This window comes from Tyto alba, unplaced genomic scaffold (genome assembly GCF_018691265.1).
Source record: "Tyto alba isolate M040663 unplaced genomic scaffold, T.alba_DEE_v4.0 Super-Scaffold_9, whole genome shotgun sequence".
NCBI lineage: Eukaryota > Metazoa > Chordata > Aves > Strigiformes > Tytonidae > Tyto > Tyto alba.
The window spans coordinates 40,142,908-40,164,689 of NW_024881330.1; the positions used below are offsets into that span (position 1 = coordinate 40,142,908).

A 21,782-nucleotide genomic window follows, 5' to 3' on the forward strand; every position below is an offset into this window, starting at 1 on the left:
TTTTCAAGAAGAGAAGGAATAGCACGACGCCGTACCACTGCGTTTCTTGCAACTGCATACACAGTCAGACTCTTTTCCCCACCCTCTTTCTCTGTTTCTCCTCTCATCTTTCTTAAAAATTAAGTCGGGATGACTCTAGGTGAAAGAGTTCCCCAATAGCCGTGGTCACAAACTCTGGCTATTTGAGATGTTTGATGCATTGAACTGGTGAGAAGAAAGGTTTCTAGCAAGTCAGAATTTTACCTCTAGGGATAGCAGTGCCTGTGTAACTGTCCAGTGTCATTCTTGTTTCCTTTTCTCCTCTTTTTATTCAAACTGCACGCACTTAGGAGTGGCAAGTGTGCAAACAAATGACTACAGACCTAACCCCTGAGCATAAGGAGAACTGCTGGACAGACACACACACGCTTTAGCCACCTGGATCTAAAAAAAACAATGCACTTAAGGAAATAATTTTCTTGCTGCCATCATATGAGCAAATGAATGCATGTGTATTTTTTCCAAATATATTAATATAGTTTTCTGAATGCAAACAAACTGAACCAGTATAGGCCTAACTTTTCAGCATTTCTTCACAGTAGCAAAAAAAAAAAAAAAAAAAAAAGAAAAAAGCTGTGCCCTGAATACACTCACATACTCAGAAGCTACCCAAGCAGCAGAAGGAGCAAGGCTGTCAAGTAGTGAAGACAACTTGTTATTGCTGTTTGGGAGAGGTTTGAATGGCACAAGCTAGACACTACAGTTCTTCATGGAAGACACTCCAAGGACGAAACAGAAGGCCCGAGTGACAGACTGAAGATCTGGGTCTACTTGGCTTAAATGAAAACTTCCAGGGTGACTTCTGCATGTTTCTGTCCTTCACCTGTTCGTTCAGATACTTTTTAGTGCAACAGGGTCTTAGTTGCAGTGGAAACTCGGCTCTAACGCAAACCTGATGCAGCCAGTGTACTAAGCACCCCATCAGCCAGCCCCACCTCAAGGCAACCCCATGTCAGGCACCCCGAAGCATGAACCCACACCTCTTCTAGAAATCTGTAGTCACCGTCGCGCGCGCAGATCAGCACGCTGGGGAGTTCAGCAAGACCGGGTGTCCGTATAGAGAACACTGATCCCAGGAAATCTGTGTTGCCAATGAGTTCTGCAGTCCAATTATGCATCACATAAAATAGGTATTTTACAATCTTCTAATTGGTTTTGAATCTGGTTGACTGAATTGAATGTCTTTTCAGACTTGTTCTGTGGCACAGAACAAAACTGTCTTCTCTGTACCTCAGACCATTATGTAATTGTACTAACATTTACTTTTAGGTGGAAAAAGACAGGAATATTACACAGATCACCTGTAAGTACTTTTTATCCATAAGTTTTCAGAGCAGTACTTTTAATCTACATTTTCCCAAGGTAGTCAATATATCTCTATATTACCTGCCATTTTGTATCTCATGCATCCTATGTTTTTCAGAGACCTCGGGCGCAAGTTTCATCAATGCCTTCACCAAGCTGTCCACCACAATACTCTTCTTAAATACTGTTCACTTGCTGTGTCTAACATACAAGAAATCTAAGCTTTTCTTTCTATTATTTGTACCCTCTGTTTGGCAGTACAGTATTTGCCATATTAAGAGAGACTTTTGCAACTATCTAAAAGCTTATACATAGAGGCACAACTTTCTAGAATAAATCAGAATTGGTGGTTTCATTTTTTCTTCCTTTTAAGCATGTGAAAACAGCCAAGCCAACAAATACTACAACCCACAAGAAATCAGTAATGCCAGGTACATTTAATTCTATAAAATTTTCAAGGTTGCGCCTTCATTAGTGACATGAGCATGTCACTGAAATCAATATGAAATTTTATACATGTTTGAGTATTCTCATTACCTTCTTAATTTAATTCAAAAAAGTAATCCTTGTCTCCTTTCTAATGTTTTTTTTGTTTGCTTGCTTGTTTTGGAAATCTGAACAACAACTTTCAGCAGTCATAAGCAAATCTGAACATGAGGCAGACAGCTTTCCAAGCCTCCACAACAGCAATGTCAGCCCTTTATGATTTGACTTTTGATTTAACGTTAAGATTTGGCCAGAAGGTAAAGCACCGAGAATGGCAGTGATTGTTGCCACACCGTAGTACTCAGTAACTTACTCTGGAAGATGTCATCTTAGGAAAAGTCAGATTCTTACTACCTCAGAAAGCTTATCTACAAGAGTCAGTCTCAGGCTCTAAAACAACTTGGACTATAGATTAGACAAACATTTTGCATGAAACAAATATTAAAAATTAAACAACTTACTGCCTTTTATTTACAGTGCCAAGTTACGTGTATTACTAAGCATACAAATTAAAATACTTTGGTTTTGTTTCGTATCATTCACAATCCTCAAAACATTAGGTTACAAAAAGCCAACTCTCCCCTAACTAGGCTTTGGTTATATTTGCTATTACTTGAAAATACATTACTTTTGCCACTTGCCACTCCCTTTGAAGCTTGGCTCATTTTATAATTCATTTCTACATTATCATTTAAATTGTAGCACTCTTTCAAAGAAATGGATGTGATTTAACTTTTTTTTTTCCTAGGAAGTCTGTGCCTACACTTTTTCAATATGCTAAAACGGTTTATTCCTAACTGACAACCCCACATTGCTCCCTAGTGTGAAGCTGTGTAGGAGCAGCACAAATCTAGCGAGAAGAGATCGGAAACGGCTTGAAATATGCATTTTCTTACCCCAACCCAGTGATCTGCTCTTTCTTAAGAACGGAGAAAAGGAAGAAGAACAGGCTTTCACTCGTAAATATTAGATTAAGCCTACCACCGGGAATTATTTCACATAGTTCTACTTCCTTAAATCTACAAAGGATTAACTCTAGTTACAGGGTCACAGTTTCTAATGAAAGAATCCCACTTTCCATTTACAAAATTAGAAAAAATATGTGTATTGCAAGTTTTTACCAGAAAAATGAAAAATTTATCTGCATACTTCACAGAAATCGCTTCTCCTGCTACTCTCAGTAATAACAAAACCATAATTTAGTATGTTGGTACAGAATTTAATCTTCCATGGGAAGGAAACCAGTGAAGATTAAACACAAATAGGTATTCATCCTATTTGGTATTGCAGCAGAATTACTTTTGGTATTATTTGAAATAAGGTGAAAAAGGTGCTCAAAAATATTGGTGTGTTTACTAGACCCACATCTCTTTAAATCTTTTAGAGAAAAGCTGTTTTTGTAAACATTTAACAAAGAACAGATGGCCTGTTTTAATCATGCGAAAAAACCTGGAGCTCACATTAATACTCCTACCACCGGCTACTGGGGCCAGTCACCTCCCTAACCAGCAGCATGGTACAGTCTTCAGTAATACCATTTAATTTTACAATGGACATTTCCTCATCAATTCCCACTGCTTGATAGTTAATCAATGCTATTAACATGCAATATCACAACACAGGACACTCCTAAAGATCGCGGCTTATGAGAGCAAAGCAGAGATTCTTCAGGAACTCCGAGGAGTTAAAATAAGTTGCAGCTCAACAGGTTACCCAGGATGATAATATGCTTTTGCATTATCAGTAAAAGCCAACAATATTCAAGCAAATAATAAAGGAAAACAGTATTTGAGAAATTATTTCTGGAGTGCAAAAATCTCACTTTTCTGGAACTCAAACTATTTTTTTAAGCTCCCAAACATGTATCACCAAGATTTGAAAAATTAAAAATGAATCTTCCTGCGTTTCAGAGCAGCTTACGCATTTAGAGCTAAACTCATTCTCTGCAGCCCAAAGCACAGAGAGGTGTCTCAAACCAAGCCTGTTAGGTAAAGTAGCAAGATAGACAGGAGGTAGGATTAACCCAGTGAGGGTTAGTGGCAGGGAGGGAGGTTAAGGAGGAGAATCTTTCTGTTGCTTGAACAAGGATAGAACCACAATCAACTGTACTTAAGCACTGAAAGTAGCTGAGTGTCGCTTCCCTAGCAGAGCAGCAACTTGAGCCAATATTGAGCTTTAAGAAGTATGAAGCAAGAGCAGCAAAGTATGTGACATGACTCAGCTAACTGCTTGAATTTAAACATCAGCATCAAACAACAACAACAAAAGCATTTCTTTTTACCAGGACTACTTTCATTTCCCTCATAGGTATTTCCAGACTCCCCGGTCTTTTCCGTATTTTAAAAAAGATCTACTGTAGCCACACTTGAAATCCCTTGAACTTTTTTTTTTTTTAACTAAGTTGTGTAACAGTAGAGCAAGTGCTCAGTCAGTTCCCGCTGGCTCCAAAATAAAAACCTCTCCAATATGAAATCTATGCAACAGATAATTTCACATTAGGTAAATCATTACTGAATATTCTCATTTGCCGCAACTGTAGTCCTGTTATATTATCACCTTGACTTTGGAAAAGTTAAAACAGCAACCTGTGACCAAAGAAAGTTCTTTTAAAACTGACCAACTACAGCATCACTTCTGGAAGCAGCTCTACCTAGTGACACAGAGATCTCTTGTTTTGAATTTGTATTCTTCCTGATAGCACTGTCCCCAAGGTGTTAAAGCCATCATATTCAGAAATTGCTCCATGATTCTTCCTTTTAAAGGTTAATGAAAGGATTCATCATCCCTCTGGATTATTTATAACAAACTACTCATCTTGACTATCCTCCAAACAAATAATTTGTAAAGTTTCCATGTCATGTCTCTATACATTGCTTTGTTCCTGCAATTCTCAACTTGTCTTGTCAACACTTTCAGCATTAGACCTGTCTTGGTGCTCCCTCAATCTGAAGCATGCTTCAACTTAAATACTCTTCAGACACTGTCCGTCTGCAAAGCTCACATATCAGCAAAAACTCAAGAGTATACAGGAATCACTACCACCCCTGAAATTGCAACCAAATACCAGTAACTACATTCAACAACAGTAGACCTGTAAAGTGTTTTTGTTTTTTTCCTATAGTAGCTAAAATCCAGAAACATCCTCAAGACTATGCTCACGCTCATAATTCTCTCCAAAATCTGTTTTACCAATCCGTTTCTTCTCCTTTATTGTGGATGATCCCTTTTCTGTGAAACTACTGCCTGGAATTGAAGATGTATATGTATTTTTTACTCTACTATATGAAAATACTTAGTACTACCTTAAACTATTTGGGGCAATATGATGCTGTTTAGAAACAACTAGAGTCTTAGTACTTCAGAGACCCCTCTTAGTTCCAAAGTTGCTTTTATAATCTAACAAGCGTTGTCAGTGATCTTCTCTGCAATAAAGGGAGATGCATCACGCCAGATGAGAATGAAAGATGTCTATTTTGCAGATAGACTCAACAGGAATCTCGTAGTTTACTAAATCTCTTGCCATAATTCTAAAAAGCACAGGCAAAAATGTATGGAAAACTGTCCTGGTTTAAACCTTCTCATACCAAATCCCGTACTGAATCCAAAACACAGCACTATTCTAGCTACTAAGAAGGAAAATTAACTCTATCCCAGCCAGGACCAGGACAAAACCAGAAGTTCTATTAATAGCTGCTTAGCAAAAAATAACTTGACAATTAAAAATCACTTTGCATGAAAAAGTTCATGTTTTAATAAAGTTCTGCTGCAGTACCATTTTATTTCTTAAGCAAGTCTTAGAATATAATATGCCAAGACTGTCCTAAGTTTTCCTGCTCTGTTACTACTAGTAGGGACTGTCTTTAAAAAGCAAGTGCAACCATTAATAAGTTAAAACTTGTTGATCCAAAGTTTTCAGAACAACTCTGAATCTAAACAACTGGAATTTTGATGCCAGCAGCATCCTAACAGTGGAGTGGAAGTGATTAAAACCAATCTTAATGCCCTCAGCCACAACTGCAAAAGTATACTCACTGATGATCTGGTGGAGCTGAAAATATCACCCAATTACTGTATGTGGAAGAATAAAAACATGCTGTACAAAACACAGAGTTCCTTAATTGAGTCTCAGCACAGCAACAGTATTAAAATTATTTATTTTCTGGTCATGTACTCTGTGGAGTTACCCAGATTACAAAATATGAATGATACTAATGTGCCCATTCAAAAAGCAAACATCCTGTTATATTTTACAGTAATCATATGTAGCAACATTGTTTCATGTTCACAAAGTGAGAGATATTACTAAGCCTATGGAATATCAGCCAGTGCAGTAAGCGCTGAGGGTTTGTTCACAGCTCAAAACCAACTCGTCCCATCAGAGACCTCTTAGGTTGCCGTCCATCGATCAGAATCGACATCAGTGTTGATCAATCTCAGACAACTGCCACCCCTCTGATAATGAAGCGTGTATGTTCCAAACAAGCTTTCCAGTTAAGAAACTGCCATAGCTACCACATGGGTTGTATATAAGTGCTGATGTGATGGCCCACAAGACAAACATTTTTATTAATACTTTTTTGCTATGGATTACTTTGTAATATATACTGGCTTAGACAGCAGTAGAAGATTGCTCCTAGCGCAAGCAGGGCAGGTCCTAAATATTACACAACAGTAGCCAGACTCTCCACTCTCCTTCATCACCATGTAGACTGCTCAAGGACTCGTGACTCTGGCAAGTTTTTACTAGCTGTACCTGTAGAGACACATGGGAAGGGTGGGACAATTACGTACTGAATTCTACTGCGAAAGCTGTGTTGCTCATGTTGACAGCTCATCTACTTCAAGCCTGCCTTCCCTGCACAGCCACGGTCAAAGGAAACCTCACTTCTGTGTACACTCCATTACCAAGCACCAGACATGCCAGAAACACACCAACATGACTTTTACCACAGAAATTTTGCAGAGTTTATGCTGTGCAATCTGTACCGCAGGTGGGGAAATGACTGGCAGACCAGCAAGTGGCCTGCCATAAAATGGCCTGTAAGCATCTTTTCCTTGACACCTTACTTCTACCAAGGAGGAACTGTATTTAAAAACATGGATGTTTTCTTTGTGAAGTCACGCCCAAGTACAGCTGTCAGGATAGCTAGTGCTTACTGCAGAATTCCTTGGATTAGAGAATACCCAGGTTCCCCACCAGTCTTCTCCAAGTCCTCTAAAACAAGGTAAAGGCTGCACATCTCCAGGCAAAATAGTCATGTGGCAAAGTAAGAAGACATTGGGATGAAAGATTTTTCTAGAGGACCTAGTACAATACTTCAACTTCTCCAGGACAGGGGAATAGAGGAGGAAACACCTTCAGATATTCAACCAAAACAGTAATATTGAAACTGCTATTAAATGCAAAAGCCTTATAAAGAGTAGCTTAACATTTTAGCATATGTATAAGGTTGAGCTGTCGCTCTTGGGCTTGCCTCCACAGCCCTTCAGTCCCACTGTGAAAGTGAAGCAGGTCCTCCAAGACAGTAAAATGTGAACATCCTCCCTCTCCCGGGCACGTTTCACAGCCACGCTTTGAAATTCAAGGTCCTGAGGGAAGAGGGGAAGCGTACTTACGGCCCTGCACGTGCAGTCTCCTCCCTCCGCCAGCAGAATTCCCTCCACTCAGCTACTGAACGTCAGATACATACAGATCCATCCTCTCTGAAGGGTAACCCATTCCTGCATCACACTGTATTGACATCACCACAGGTTATGACACTCTGGTACCAACTATGTTTTCCACTTAACACTCTGTTCCCTACCCAGAAAAACTCAACATAATAGTCCTGACTGACTTGGTGTATTAAGTGCTTACAGCTTCCCCACAGTAATTAAAGCGATAAATGTCCCCTAAAATTTTGATTCTCTGCAGAAGACTTAAAAGTCACTCAGAGAACCAGTTTAAGAGGGACCTTAATTAGCTCACTTCTACTTCTATCAACCATTATCAAATCTAAATCGCAGTGACACAGAGCAAACAGCATCAGGTTTATGATTAAGGGGAAAATCAAAGACCAGCTTACGTGGTGCAAATGCTGCTGCTTCTGATTGCAGACAACTGAAAAAGTTCAGCCTGTGCTTTCACTGTTGCAAGCAGCAGTAACTGCCAAAGCATTTCTATTCTGGCACCTTCCCCCCCCCACCTTGTCTAACCCCAAAAAGGGTTAACAGGAAAACTTAACAGGCTATATATGTAAAAAATATAAGGTCAAAGGTAATAATGTGACTTATATGGTTACGTAAGAGATACAAACTATTCAAAAAAATGTAAGGTGTATATGTAAATTCAGAAGTGATACCTCTTTTCTGATTTGCAAAACCTCCGATAAGGTATGCTTTATCTGAATTCACACAAAGTACACTTTATCTTCTCATACTTTACATCAAATAAAGTGCACTTCAATCTAAGGAAAGGAGAACAACAGAGAAAAAAGCAGCAGGTTTGGTTTTGTTTTTTTTTTTTTTTTTCCACTAGATGAAGCTGAAGACTAGCAGGCCACAAGATTTTTATTTCTCCAGCCTGCTCTGCCGCACCTAAGGATCAAGTAAATACAAGCTTCAGGAATACCACCTGTTTGACAGACATCCTGGGAGCCCTAGTCCGTTGCTTGTAAGGATGATACGAAATGCTTTTCAACAATGATTCAAAAGGACCAGACTGCAATAAAGACTGTAAGGAAGTACACTAGGAGCAGAGATGAGCAGACAGGAGCAGCATGGATGTAAGTGCATATTGCCCCAGTCTATTTACTTGGCACCACTGCATGCATATGTACTACTTTTTTTTTTTTTTTTTTTTTAACATCATGCCTGTGCCAGAATGTCCTCAAACTCCGCTTTGTACACTCTGTGTCTGTGACCGCGCGCCACACTTGCGCACATGCACCTTGATGTCCTTTCTTTTGGGCTCGGTTATCTTCCAGTCTCTCCCCACTAGCCTTGGAAGCCTCAGAGACACTAGTCACAGCCAGTTCTGTTGGCCTTCTCGTCAGGAGCAAGGCTGTGTTTTGCCACGCACACCTGCCCCAGGGCAGCCTCTCACGCCTTTTCTGAGGGCACTCTAATGCAAGAGTCTGTCCCACCGCCGGGAGAAGTCGGGAGGCAGGCTGGGCATCTCCGCTGCCCACCGAGCCCTCCCGTAGAAATGAATGAGGGCAGCAGCAGAAGGGCTTTACTTCATACATTTCATTAAACAATAAAATATAGCAACTGCCAGCAAAATGCTTTCAAACGTATTCCAGGCAACTGTATTTATTAGCATATGGTGTTTGTTCCAATACACGAGGAAGACTTTAGGAGAGGTGCAACTTATCTACCGCCTTGCTAACCCTTTCCTTACATACCTAGGAAAACGAAAGCCCAGCATTTTTGTTTTAAAAGTTCCCCCCCATCAGATTCTACACTTGCTAAACATGCATGTTTAAGATCATATTAATAGATCACATACCAAAAATGTATCAGGCAGTTTAGTAACAAACATGCATCAGGTTATGAGGCTGGTGAAAAGAGGATACAATTCATAGAGAGCCTTTACCACTTCTCGTATCTGTAAGCCCTCATGAAAAAAAAGCAAGCTTTCCTCAAAGGTATAAATATATATCACATTCTAATAAATCAAGCAAAGTGCAATGGCCTTAGATGTTCAAGATTTCAACAGATGTGACAAAGGACCCAAACCCTCAAGTTTTTATTTCCGTCCCTAGAAAGGAAGTCCCATCATACTTCCACATAAGTATTTTAATTACATAATAAAATATTCTTCTTCCACGGTTTGTGGCAAGTTGTTTTTCAGTTTCACAAGGATATCTTGCAGACAGAGTACCAGCTTAAGAAAAATGAGCTTAAAACATCAGAAGAAAAACTACCAGCACAAATACTACACTTTGGTTTCAATTTGGAGCTGACAAACTTTGAGTTCATCAATACTTTATCTCGATGACTTGCAACAAACTCCACTAGACAAATAATACTATACAATTTCTTCCCTTGCCATCTCCTCCTTCTGCAAGGTGAAGTTGGACCGCATCCACAATCAAAAGATGAAATCTTTTTGATCCATTACTTGAGCTGGTGCCTTTTCTTTTTTAAACTGCAACTTGTACTCAAGGCTTTTCTGCTACAAATTTTAAAAAACACACAGCATTCTCTGACCCCATGAACTTCTAATACTCTAAAATACATAAGGCACCACCAAGGCAATGAAAGTTAAACCAGTGTAAAACAACTTTTTTTAAAAACTATCATAATATGATACCCACAGTAGCTCAGTCATCCTGTCTCGACTGTTTATGTCTACTCCAAATCTCAAAGAGTTTTACTTGTTGCCGTTTCAATCTTACAGTCCAGGTGAGCTCACTTAGTATGAGGAGGTTCACAATTTAAAAGTTAACATTTTGACATTCTCAATGTCGTTCTCTTAGTCACAAAGAAGTTCCACAGCACAAAAGAAAAAGAAACTCCAAAATCCCACTACCACTTTTATTTCTATAAGCTGTCCCTAATAAGTTGGAGTGACTTTTCTAACCCATTTTTATCCAACATTAAAAACTGTTCTTGTCCAGCAGAAATTCAAAAGCTTTCTTCAGACATTGACCAAATGAGTCACCCTGCAAATAAAACAGTAAACACACAATGTTCTCTTGGAAAAAGAGTATTTGAAGTTCAATATAACCCTAAGGAAAACTATTATCCATTATAAACATATTTTCCTTTTTTCCTTTCTTTAAATGGCAGTCTAAACTATTAAGTATTCAAATACTTGAAAACAAAGAATAAATATTAGTGTCACTTATGAAGCAAATTCTACTTCCTAGTACTTAATTTTTTACAATAGTATCTCTAACATACAGGGAGACTCCTCCCTAGTTACTTCCAGAATTGCTGCCTCATTCAGCATACAGGATGGATGAGACTCCTAGATTAAATCAGATCTGAATGACTAAGATATTATACTGAAGAGAAGATTCATGTTACCTTGAAAACTTAAGTACAGAAAAGGGAAAGACTGCAAGGAGATGGTCTGTGATGAAAGCAGTGAACTTCAGGCAACATAATTTACTGTCTTTTTCTTCCATCAGCCTCAACTCACTGTGGTACTTTTCTATATATTTCCAGAAGGAGGAAGGAGTTTTGGGGTGTTGGTGTTTGGGGTTTTTTTGTTTGTTTTTGTTTGTTTGTTTGTGTGGGTGTGTGTGGGTTTGGTTTGTTTTTTTTTTCCATTTTAAATGATATATTAATTCTTTCTAACACGGATCTCTAGCAAAGGACCTTTTCTTGAGAAGTGCCCAAGCATGACTGCAGAGGAGAACCTGCTTGGATAACTACTGGCTTCAGCAGGAGGGCAATGCAGCCCAGTATAATGCACACTACAAAGCCCCAGATCCCATGTCTATCACTCTGGCCTCAGGCAACTCCCTGTCCCTCTGTTCTGGTTTCCTCATATGCAAAATGGAGAATACACATTGTAGGAGAGTTTCGAGGATGAATGAATTAGTGGTTGTTGAGGTTTTTCTGTGTTATGATTAAAATTACCATGAAAAAAGCTCATTTCATTATTAGTTCTTTACCAAGATATGGAGACACGTGTTGGTAGGAAGAGTCAGTCTGTTTCATGAGATTCGGCAATATTCAAGATTAGGTTTACTGGATAATATACAGTAAATAAATTACCCGGCTATACCTCAGATAATAAAACCAGACTAATGAAATGGCTACTTTTATCACAAAACAACTTCTGCAGGTAGAAGAAAACGTACAGAGAAAACATGGTTGCATACACAGATCACATCCCATTTCATAAGCACAAGAAACATGCAGTGACAGTCCCACTTCTTTCTTACCTTCCAGCTTTGCAGCTTGCTATCATTCTGTAAACTCAATCACGTAAAATATGTGTATTAAATTACACAGTTTAACATTTTCTATAACTTTGTTGTTTCTTGATACTTACTTTCAACAGACAAAGTATATATAAGCATAACAACCAACAACTTCTTGCCAACTGCAGATACAAGCAAGGCAGACATCTGCAGATGGTAACAATTACAGTTTTCTGGATGTCCTCCTTACACCCCTCTTTCAGAGGCACTGGTTCTTACACCAATATAAACACTTAAAAGCTCTAAGGTGTCACATATTAAGTATGTGGCAAGACAACAAAAGAGGAGTTAAAAGCTTTTTTTTTTTTCTTACTTACAAATATATACATGAATTCAAACATTTAACTTCCAGCGTTCTTTAAACTTCCTCTACTGATGTCTGAATCCCTTCCCAAACTACAATTGTTTCCATGTTCACTTTCCAATATATACATATATAAACAAAAAACCCCAACCAACCAGCCCCAAACCAACATGCAACAGGAAAAAAAAAAAAAAAAAAAATCAGCTAAATGATGTAGGTTCTTCCCTGGTTACATACTCAAGAATTAGCATTTTCCATTCTGTCACCTAGAAGATACCCAGTCCTCAGGTTAAATAAGTTCTATGAAAATAAAACAAGACATGATGGAACGGCAGGTTTTCTTTTCCCTCTCTTGTCTCTAAATAGAAAAGGAAAATTAACTGAAAACATAACGACTTGCGTGATGGCTCTTACATTTCATGTTAGATACACTCCTAACTAGTTAGAGAAAAGCAGTAAGTCTAGAAAAGTCTCTCCGATTAACCAGCCTTTAAGCATCTATAGTTGATCAGCTCATGGAAATCAGAGGGCAAAAGGTACAATATATCTTCAGCAGTGATGCATTTTACACCATCGATACCTATTTTATGAGAGAAAAACTACTAAAGATTTAATGGTGCCAATTAAAGAAGCCAAGAGTTTGCATGGCTCAATGGCTGAGTCACAGACCTTTTGCCTATAATAGGTTCCATTATAGCCCTGAGCTCAAGCTGTGGGAAGAGGATTGCAGATGACTAAGAGGAATTAGTATTTTTAAATGTTCTTGCAAAGGAAGGTGTCCTTTAAGCATTACACAGCTGCGACTAACAGCAGTAGAGCAGCTTGCACTTACTCAGAATCCTAGTTTTAAATGAGATGCTCGGAAATTTGTAGACACCTCAACTTCAAAACACTATCAAACAAATTAAGACCATCAGCGTAAAGCCCTCACATATTTAACTACCTTTTCAGATGCATTTCCAAACCTGCAATGCTTCAGTACTTGTAATTTTCGTACTATGTTATTATCCCTGATTTTTGGTATTCATTTATGTTTACATAAAAGAAGGTAAGACTGTGTAAGCTGAAGACTAAAGTAGTTTGTACTTAAGCATATGACGTCTATAAACAACTGGTGCTATGTACAATGAGGAAAAGAAAAATAAAATGTTGAAGTGTCTCTTGAGATGGCTCCCAGTAAGCCCAGAAAAGTATTTGTGCCATAATACAATACTGTACAAAATTCTGATCATCCATATCAACAAAGAAGTAGACCTCAGACACAGGTACAAATTATCTTGAAGGAGAAGTCTAAAGGGAACTTAATTTTAGATAGATTGCTATTTATGAAAACATCAGCAGATCCCAATACAGGAAATAAAAAGAATTAAGATGGGTAAAATTGGCACCAGAGCAAATTGGGTATAAAACCAGTGACTAATAAATTTAGGATAGAAAGTCAGATGCCTGTTCCAACATTCAGAGTAATTTGATTTGGGTAAGAATTTCAAAAAAGGAGTACTGGGAGCAAAAGCCAAGTGCTCTTTAAATTGAAGTTTGATAAGGTTATGAAAAGTAGCTCATAAGACGACACATGTGACAGCTGGAGGCTCACCTCAATGGCCCAGACAACCTTTACAAGTACTTTGTTGCTAATAACTGGTGACAGTAAAAAAAAAAAAAAAAAATAAAAAATCAACAGTAAAATCCTGGTTAGACTAAAAAAATAATTGTTTTTTTAACAAATGTAATATGACAAACACTGACCATATTAGTTCAGAAATTAGTTAAATATGTTTAGAACAACCATTATGTGTAATTTTCTAGGGTATTACGCAGACTAATAGGGCTGGTAAGACAAGCTTCTGGTTGCAGTTTTACCTTCAAACCTGAAAAAAGGGGCTGGCTACCCAAAAAGCTTTTATAATTACACTGGACAACGTAGTCAGAAATAACCTTTAAGTATTATCTCTTTTGTAAGTCCTACTTCTCTCACATCCTCAAATCGTCACAGCTATGAACATGACTACTCTGATACCTCAAGGAAAACCTCTGTGATTTCAAATGCTTCTATTTATAACATCTTTCTCTGACTAGAAATTGTCTTTGTTTATATCATAATTGTCATACAAAATACAATAGTGCTCTTTAAAACAGAAAGGGATACTTTTTAAATAAAGATGGCACAGCCACAGTGTCCTTTTACAATAGCTTTTCTATTTCCTGGTTTGGACAATATTCCCAAAACAATGCAGAAGTTATTTTTATTTTTATGTACTCTTAATGACAGAGATTTGGGAAAAGTTGAAGAAATCGTTTTATGAAAATCCTGGTCGTCAGTTGTTCATTTACACAGCTACATTATTGAAGTTTTAGCGATACACTCGTAAGGAGTGCCTTAGTGCAGGAGATTTTGGTATCCAATTGCTGGGCATGTGTCTTAACTTGCCACAAGAATACTGCAACTAAAAAGACTCCCAAGAGAATTTCACTTCTTTCTAATGTGTTGGAAAACTTGTTCTTCCTCAAGAGCTTCCTACTCACAACATCCCTAATACAAGAGATCTAAATCAGTGATGATAAATGAAAGTAGAACAAATTCTTCCCTTAATAAAAAAAAAAAAAAAAAAAAAGAATTGTCTTCCATAGAAATTACCCCAGGGCTCCCAAACCAGAAGCCCCTGGCTTGCTTTGACAACTCTCCCCACCAGTTAATTAACCATGTAAACTCCTCTCCCATCCCCACCCATTGAGGCAATTAGGCGGTTTACAGGAGTGCTTTGTTTTGGGGTAAGTTTGTACAAGCTGGTGTAGAGACACTTAAAAGAGATGGAGAGGAAGAAGGGGTTTTACCTTTTACACCTACTAGCAAGTGTATCAGACATAAGCAATTAATCACTGAAAGAGCAAGACAACCCGCAGATCATACTTCAACCACCTGCACCCCACGTTTTCTTGTAAAATAATGTGTGTTTCCCTCCACACAACGTTTTCTCTGCTTTACTTACAAATACAAGCATCTATTTATTCAGCATCTACAACTCGGAGAACATATTCCCCAGTTAAAAGGAAAATACACTGATCAAGATTTCAATAATTCTGTGTTTGCGACTTGCAAAAAAATAAATTGGTGGTTTTCTAGGATTGAAGGTAGGTACTTTCATGTGCATAGCTAATATTCTTTTTATGTATTAGTCCGCACAGTTTTGCACAAGAATCTTTGCTTATCCAATCAGACATAGTAAAGTCCTTTAAATGAAGAAAGTTGCCGAAGCCGCAGTAGTTATTTTTGATATACTAAAAGACAAAGCAGAACAGAAGACTACACCCAAAGGCTTTTTGCCTTTTTGAGGACATACAAGTGCACAGGAGAAGTCAAGCTGGCGTTCGAGAAAGCGTGCAGGACTGGAGGAGGAAGGGGTGTTAACCCTTCTCAAGGGAGGGCTCCCGAGGAGCACCAGGCAGGCGCAGCCAGCCCGGGCAGCGGGGGCGGAAGAGGGAGGAGGTTCGTGGCCACCCGCGTAACCCCAGGCGCGTTACCCGCCTGCACGGTTCCACCCTGTGAAATGGAAACAGTGATGGGGTTTGCCTGCCCTGCCAGCGTATTCCCACTGACTCAGATTACTCAAAGGTTCTCTGATGGAAGAAGTTAACAGACATGGAGGGTACGTATCACAGGATAAACCCGTCTTTTTCTAGCTGGCTTACTAATACTAACCTGTCAAGCATCTCAGGTAACTGGTTTCCATGCTACTGCTTTCCACTACAAGATCTGCAGCTCCACAGAAAGGGTCAGTTATGCCCAGTTCCCTTCAAATCCAATATAACTTTTTTAGTATACATTCTTTTCAGTCTTTCATTGTCCTTTCTAAAAAAGGTGGCACTGTACAATCCATTGCTTCCAGGCGAGGTGAGGATACACCATCTTGATCAGCCAACACAGAACTCACCATTGGGACTGTCCCAGAAGAGATCAGAGAGTGGCTTGGGTCAGAAGGGACCTTTTAAAGGTCATCGAATCCAACTCCCCCTGCAATGAGCAGGGATGTTTTCAACTCAGAGCCCTGTCCAACCTGGCCTTGAATGTTTCCAGGGACAGGGCATCTACACCTTTGGGCAACCCATTACAGTGTTTCCCCACCCTCATCGTAAAATATTTCTTCCTTTGAGCTAGTCTGAATCTAATCGGAATCTTCTAGTTTAAAACCATTACCCTTTGTCCTATTGCAACAGGCCCTGATAAAAAGTCTGTCCTCATCTTTCTTATAAGCCCCCTTCAAGTACTGAAAGGCTGCAACACAAGGTCTCTGTGGAGCCTTTTCTTCTCCAGGCTGAATATCCCGACTCTCTCAGCTTTTCCTCAGGAGAGGTGTTCTATTGCTCTGGTCATTTTCGTGGCCTCCTCTGGACCTACTCCAGCATGTCCATGTCCTTCTTGTGCTGGGGCCATCAGAGATGAACCCAGGTGGGTTCTCAGGAAAATGGAGCAGAGGGGGGAGAATCCCCCTCCCTCGACCTGCTGGCCACACTTCTCTTGATGCAGCCCAGGACACAGCTGGCTTTCTGAGCTGTGAGCATACTTTGCCAGCTCATGTCCAGATTTTCATCCACCAGTACCCACCCCCAAGTCCCTCTCCGCAGGGCTGCTCTCAATCCTTTCACCCCCCAGCCTGGACTGATAACAGGAGTTGCCCTGACCCAGGTGCAGGACCTCACACTCGGCCTTGCTCAACCTCAGGAGGTTCCCATGGCTCCTCCTCTTCAGCTTGTCCAGGTCCCCCTGGATGGCATCCTGTCCCCCAGGTATGCCAACCACACCACTCAGCTTGGCGTCACCTGCGAATTTACTGAGGGGGCACTCAATCCCACTGACTGTCGATGAAGATATTAAACAGTACTGGTCCCAATACACTTTGCTGGGACAGGGGACCCTCTGTACTTTGCTTTTCACTGAGATGTAACCGCTGTCATTTCAGACGCCAGCCTGAGCAGATCCCATCTGAAGTGAGATTTATGTTACAACACAAAACTCTGTTCTGTCCATTTTTTTTTCCCATTTTTTTTTTCTGTTTTTTAATCTGTAAACCTCTAGTAGCAGAGATGTAATTCTCTTTAAAATCTTCCCATACTCATACTGTTGCTTAGCATATAAACCTGTTCTCCTCAGCCACCTTTCCCAGGCCACTTAAAAACAGCCTGCAGGGGACTTCAGAGGTTTGCAGACCACAGGTTGAAACCCCCTACTCAAAAGAAATCTTAATGGATACACGTAAGATACCAAACCAAAAGCGATCATCGGTAATCATCTCTATTTTTCTCTTGGGGTGGTAAGACAGCAGTTTTCCAAATGGCCTTTCCACTGCAGTATTTTATTAACTTCAGGATGACAAAGTGGGCTTGAAATCACAGACTTGTTAAAAATCCTTTGATGTTATACATCAAGATGCCCAAGATCCATTTATGTCAAAGAGCCCAAGATACTACTCAAGATCTACTTCTTTAGTTGCAGCAACAAATGCAAAAAGCCTTTGAATATGTATGTTATCTCGGCATGTCACAGGTAGGCCTTTTCCCAGCTCATCTAGTAATTGAACTAAACTAATGATTAAATCAGAAAGTATCATTAGAACTGATGGGGTGGGGAGGGGTGGAGGGAAAGAAAAAACAACCCAACCAAAAAGCCCACACTTCCTTTTCTGCGGACAAACACCTCATTTAGGTGGATCAATTGAGATAACTTAATGTTTAAGTCACACTTTAGTTTTCCAACCAGTTTGGTTAACTTTGTTCTATGAAACATTAAATACCTTATATCTTTAGTATCCTAGCTTTTCACAACCTATAGTAAAATGTAAAAATCCCTTCTACACAGGTCTTCAATCAGACGTGCCTACAGCAATATCAGGTCTAAATTTCGATTTAGAGTGTAATGTTGTAAGTGGAGAGCTGTGTCTAAAGCAACCCTATGAAACTTACCCCTCAACTGCCAGTACGAGTTTCCGAGTTACATTTTTCGGCGTTGCTGTACCACGCAGCAGGGGACTGTAGGACCTGCTCTGCCATCCCCAGAGCACCTCTTCAGCACACCCGGCAGCAACACGGGCAATGCAAACACGAAACCAGCAACCTGTGTCGGGGCAGCAAAAATTCCCCGGATCCCAGTCTAATGCCTTAGCTACAGAATTATCTGGTTTTCAACAAGTTTTCCTGAAGTACTTCAGAGGAGGCTAGCAGAAAGAAAGACTTGAAACTAAGTAGTCTTCCAGTATTGTAGGCATTTATCCCTATGTCTACAGCTGACAATGCTTGCCCCAGTAAACATCTGCAATATCCCATTAACAAACTGATTGAGATATGAATAACAACTATAAAGCCCAAAGTTTTATAGCTGTTTTAGTTAGTTTTAATGACTATATATTTCATATACAGTTGTACAAGTAAACTGTGATGCCAACTTTTTATGGTAAGGTGTCACCTTAAATTCAAACACGCACTGTGTATTATAATCCTCCCACTATATTTAGCAACAATTGGCTGGTACAGAGACATTTCTTCCAAAAATAAAATAAAGCACTTCATATCATTCAGTGCTCACACGTAAGGAAAATTACGCTATTATCACAGTTATCAGAGTCTTGCAGGGCCAAAAAAGATATGAAGTACCAGAATGCAAGTGGATGGAGGGCCATCTGGAAAAAAAGGAGATGTAAAAGGTGAGTAGAAAAAACAGAGTTCATACTGACTACCAGGTATTAGGGAGTTTGTTATGAAGCTTGCTATGAGTCCTCTCTCTCTTTTCTTACAGGAACACTAAATCCAAAAATCTATAGAAGTATTAACTTCTCAGTTATTGTGGCCATTATATTCTTTTGGTTGCGGGAGTTACAAAGACATAATAAACCACAATTTAATTAGCACAATTAAAATTGACTAATGTTTTCCTGATTCAACTGTTTAAATTATTCAGTCTGAATGAATACCTACAGTAGGTAGGTATACATTACTTTAAGAAACTCTTGTACTACATATGAAAATTTCCTCTCTGATTAAAATAACAGGAGTTTATATTTAACAAAATATAAAAAAGTGAAAGATGAAACTTAAATAAGTGTTTGGCATTCCTACAACCTGTTATATCAACTTAGCAAAGATACTCTTCAGTACACAGCATCAAATGTAAGCGCTGCACTCTTGAAAACAAATACTTGCAATTTTCCAAAATTAAAATGTTAATAATATTCCATGGAAACCTGCCAAGCTCCAGAAGTTAAGATTTCATGACATTTCATTTCTACAGCAGCAACCCATGCAACATGAACCCACTCCCAGAAGTTCTTAATTTCTGTGCTTGTTCAGTGTAATAATGCATAAGCTGCTGTCTCCGAAGCCTGGTTAACACAGTAAAACCGCTGAGGAGTACAGGAAAGAGTTGATGGAACAACAGAAGCAAAGGAACAATGATTCCTCCCAATCCAACAGTGGAAGATCAGAGAGAGATCCACTTGTTTTCCTTCCACATCTTGTATAACTGCACTACTCTCAGGTTAACCTCTACAATTACCAAATTCCTACACAAGAAGTGGGATTTCCTGCTCTGAACTGTTAGCCTGGTCATCTCTGCCTTCTTAAGCAAGAGCAATACTGGAAGGAGTGACAAGGAGAGCGGGGAGATGGCATGTTTTAGCGTAACAGATACCCGAATAAGAACTGGAATCGGGAGTTATATGAATTTTGGGTTTTGAATAAACAACAATCTTTATGCTCACCATCTGTATGTTCCTCTTCATAAACAGGGGGAACACTATTACCAAACTTGCCCAGTACGTGAGAAAATTCTAACTAAATAAGTGATATACCAAGGCCAGTAAAATCAGAAAGAATGCCGATTCCCAAGTTTATAATCAAACTCTCACTCAGATCACTAAGCCATCCTATCTCTCAGTCCCATTTCCTCATCAAGACGACTAAGAAAATTTGAGTTTTATTTCTAACTTTTCATGCTTTTAAACATTTCTCTATGTTGAAGAAAAAAATCCCATTCACTGCTTAGGAAAATAATTCATTGACAGATATGGGAGGCATCTTCCCTCATTTCAATGCACATGTCACACATTTAATGAAATTGTGCCAAGCTCTCTTTACTAGGACAGGGATGTTCTTTCATCTCTTCAATAACAAAATAGCTGTAAATACTTCAGTTGGAAGGGGAAAAAAAAAAGTCCCTCTTTTCTAAAAAAGTAGCACACCTCTGAAATCAAATCAGTCATTTGTGTGAAAGAAGGAACAAAAGGTAAAAGTTAAAAAAACCCCTGGGATTAGTAGGAATGTGACCTGTTTGTCACTAATTCAATAAAACAAGACAAAGCTTTGACTTCTAACAGAAGTTTTAATTTATCAAAATTTGAGGGAGGACTCAAAGGCTGGTTACTGAGAGCAAACGCTGCAGAAACTTGAGCTGTGTAAGGGTATTAAAGGGCCTGAAAGCTCACTGCCAGAGGAAGAGGCAGTCCCCATTTTCTCCCATCAAGCATTCCCACTCCCACGCCACCAGCCTGGGCGATCTTGTGGTCACACAGCGAAGAGACGCTGGGAACGTGACCTGGCCAGAAGCAAGCTGGCCAGATCAACCAGTTCAGCAAAAGACCAGGCGTGCCAATGCACGGAAGGAGCTACAGTTCTGTATCCCAGACCTCAGCCACCTTTATTCACATGGATTATTATTTTTTTAAGCAGATTAGATATTGGGAGTTATTGAGTTCACCCAGCTGTGCCGGGAAGCTGTCAGTGGAGTGGCTGCCCACAGCTCGGTGACACAGAGGTGCACCCCGAAGCAGCGTGTAGAGCACTAACAGCACTGCTGTGACTCAAGCAGCTGGCGTGGGAGAGGGGGGTGACTCCCTAAACTTCTCCGTCCCTATTTTAATGCAGACGGCCATTTCCTCTCTGTTCCTACTGCTCACCACCGTTCCATCAGCTCAGCCCGGCCGTTCGCTGCCCCCCTCCCTGATCACCACCTCCTGCCCACGCTTCCCACTCCGCGCTCCTTCCCACCAGCTCCCAAGGAACGGCTTTACCATCTTTAAACCACACCTGCAAACTTGGGAATTTTTCAAAAGAAAGATCTGTAGAAACAAATGCTTTAATCACTGTGAAAAATTCTGGAGTGTTAATCTTGCTCCTTAGCTACCAAACTTTACAACTCTGTTGACAAAAAAAGGTACCACATATTTATAGATGCCAAGAAAAAACAAAACAAAACAAAACAAGAGATTTGTTCCCAAAATCCAGACCACATTACCATTTGTATAATATATATATATCTCCATACAATTAAAATAACATTGATGCCTAGAAAGAAAAGCTCTTGAAGAGAGTAAAGAAAGGAACAGGAGGGGTACTACATCCATTCTGATATGTTGTTCAGGTGAGACCATCCCTTTTAAAAAATACCATTCCAGTATTTTAGTTTCGTAACTGTTTGGTCGTCAGTTCTTTCAGCTTAACTCAAATCTCAAAATTTAAAAGTGGAAAGCACTGGCTCGCTACTGAACTGAGGGAGAAAATCTCTACAGACATAAGTTAAAAATTTTAATTCAAAGTGATGGTGTCCTATCACAGTGGAAACTGAGACATTTACTCTCCCCACAGGAAAAAAGAGAGGACACTTATGCAAGTTCGTGACACTTGCATTCAAGATACAAGCAAAGACAGATTAAACAAATGGATGCCTCAAAATCCACATGAAAGAT

General features: G+C 39.5%; 1 protein-coding gene across 1 annotated transcript in view; it reads right to left on the bottom strand.

Annotated features, from left to right (window-relative positions):
- Window positions 1-21,782, bottom strand: part of CHD7 (chromodomain helicase DNA binding protein 7) — a 133,017-nt gene that overhangs the window by 60,657 nt on the left and 50,578 nt on the right.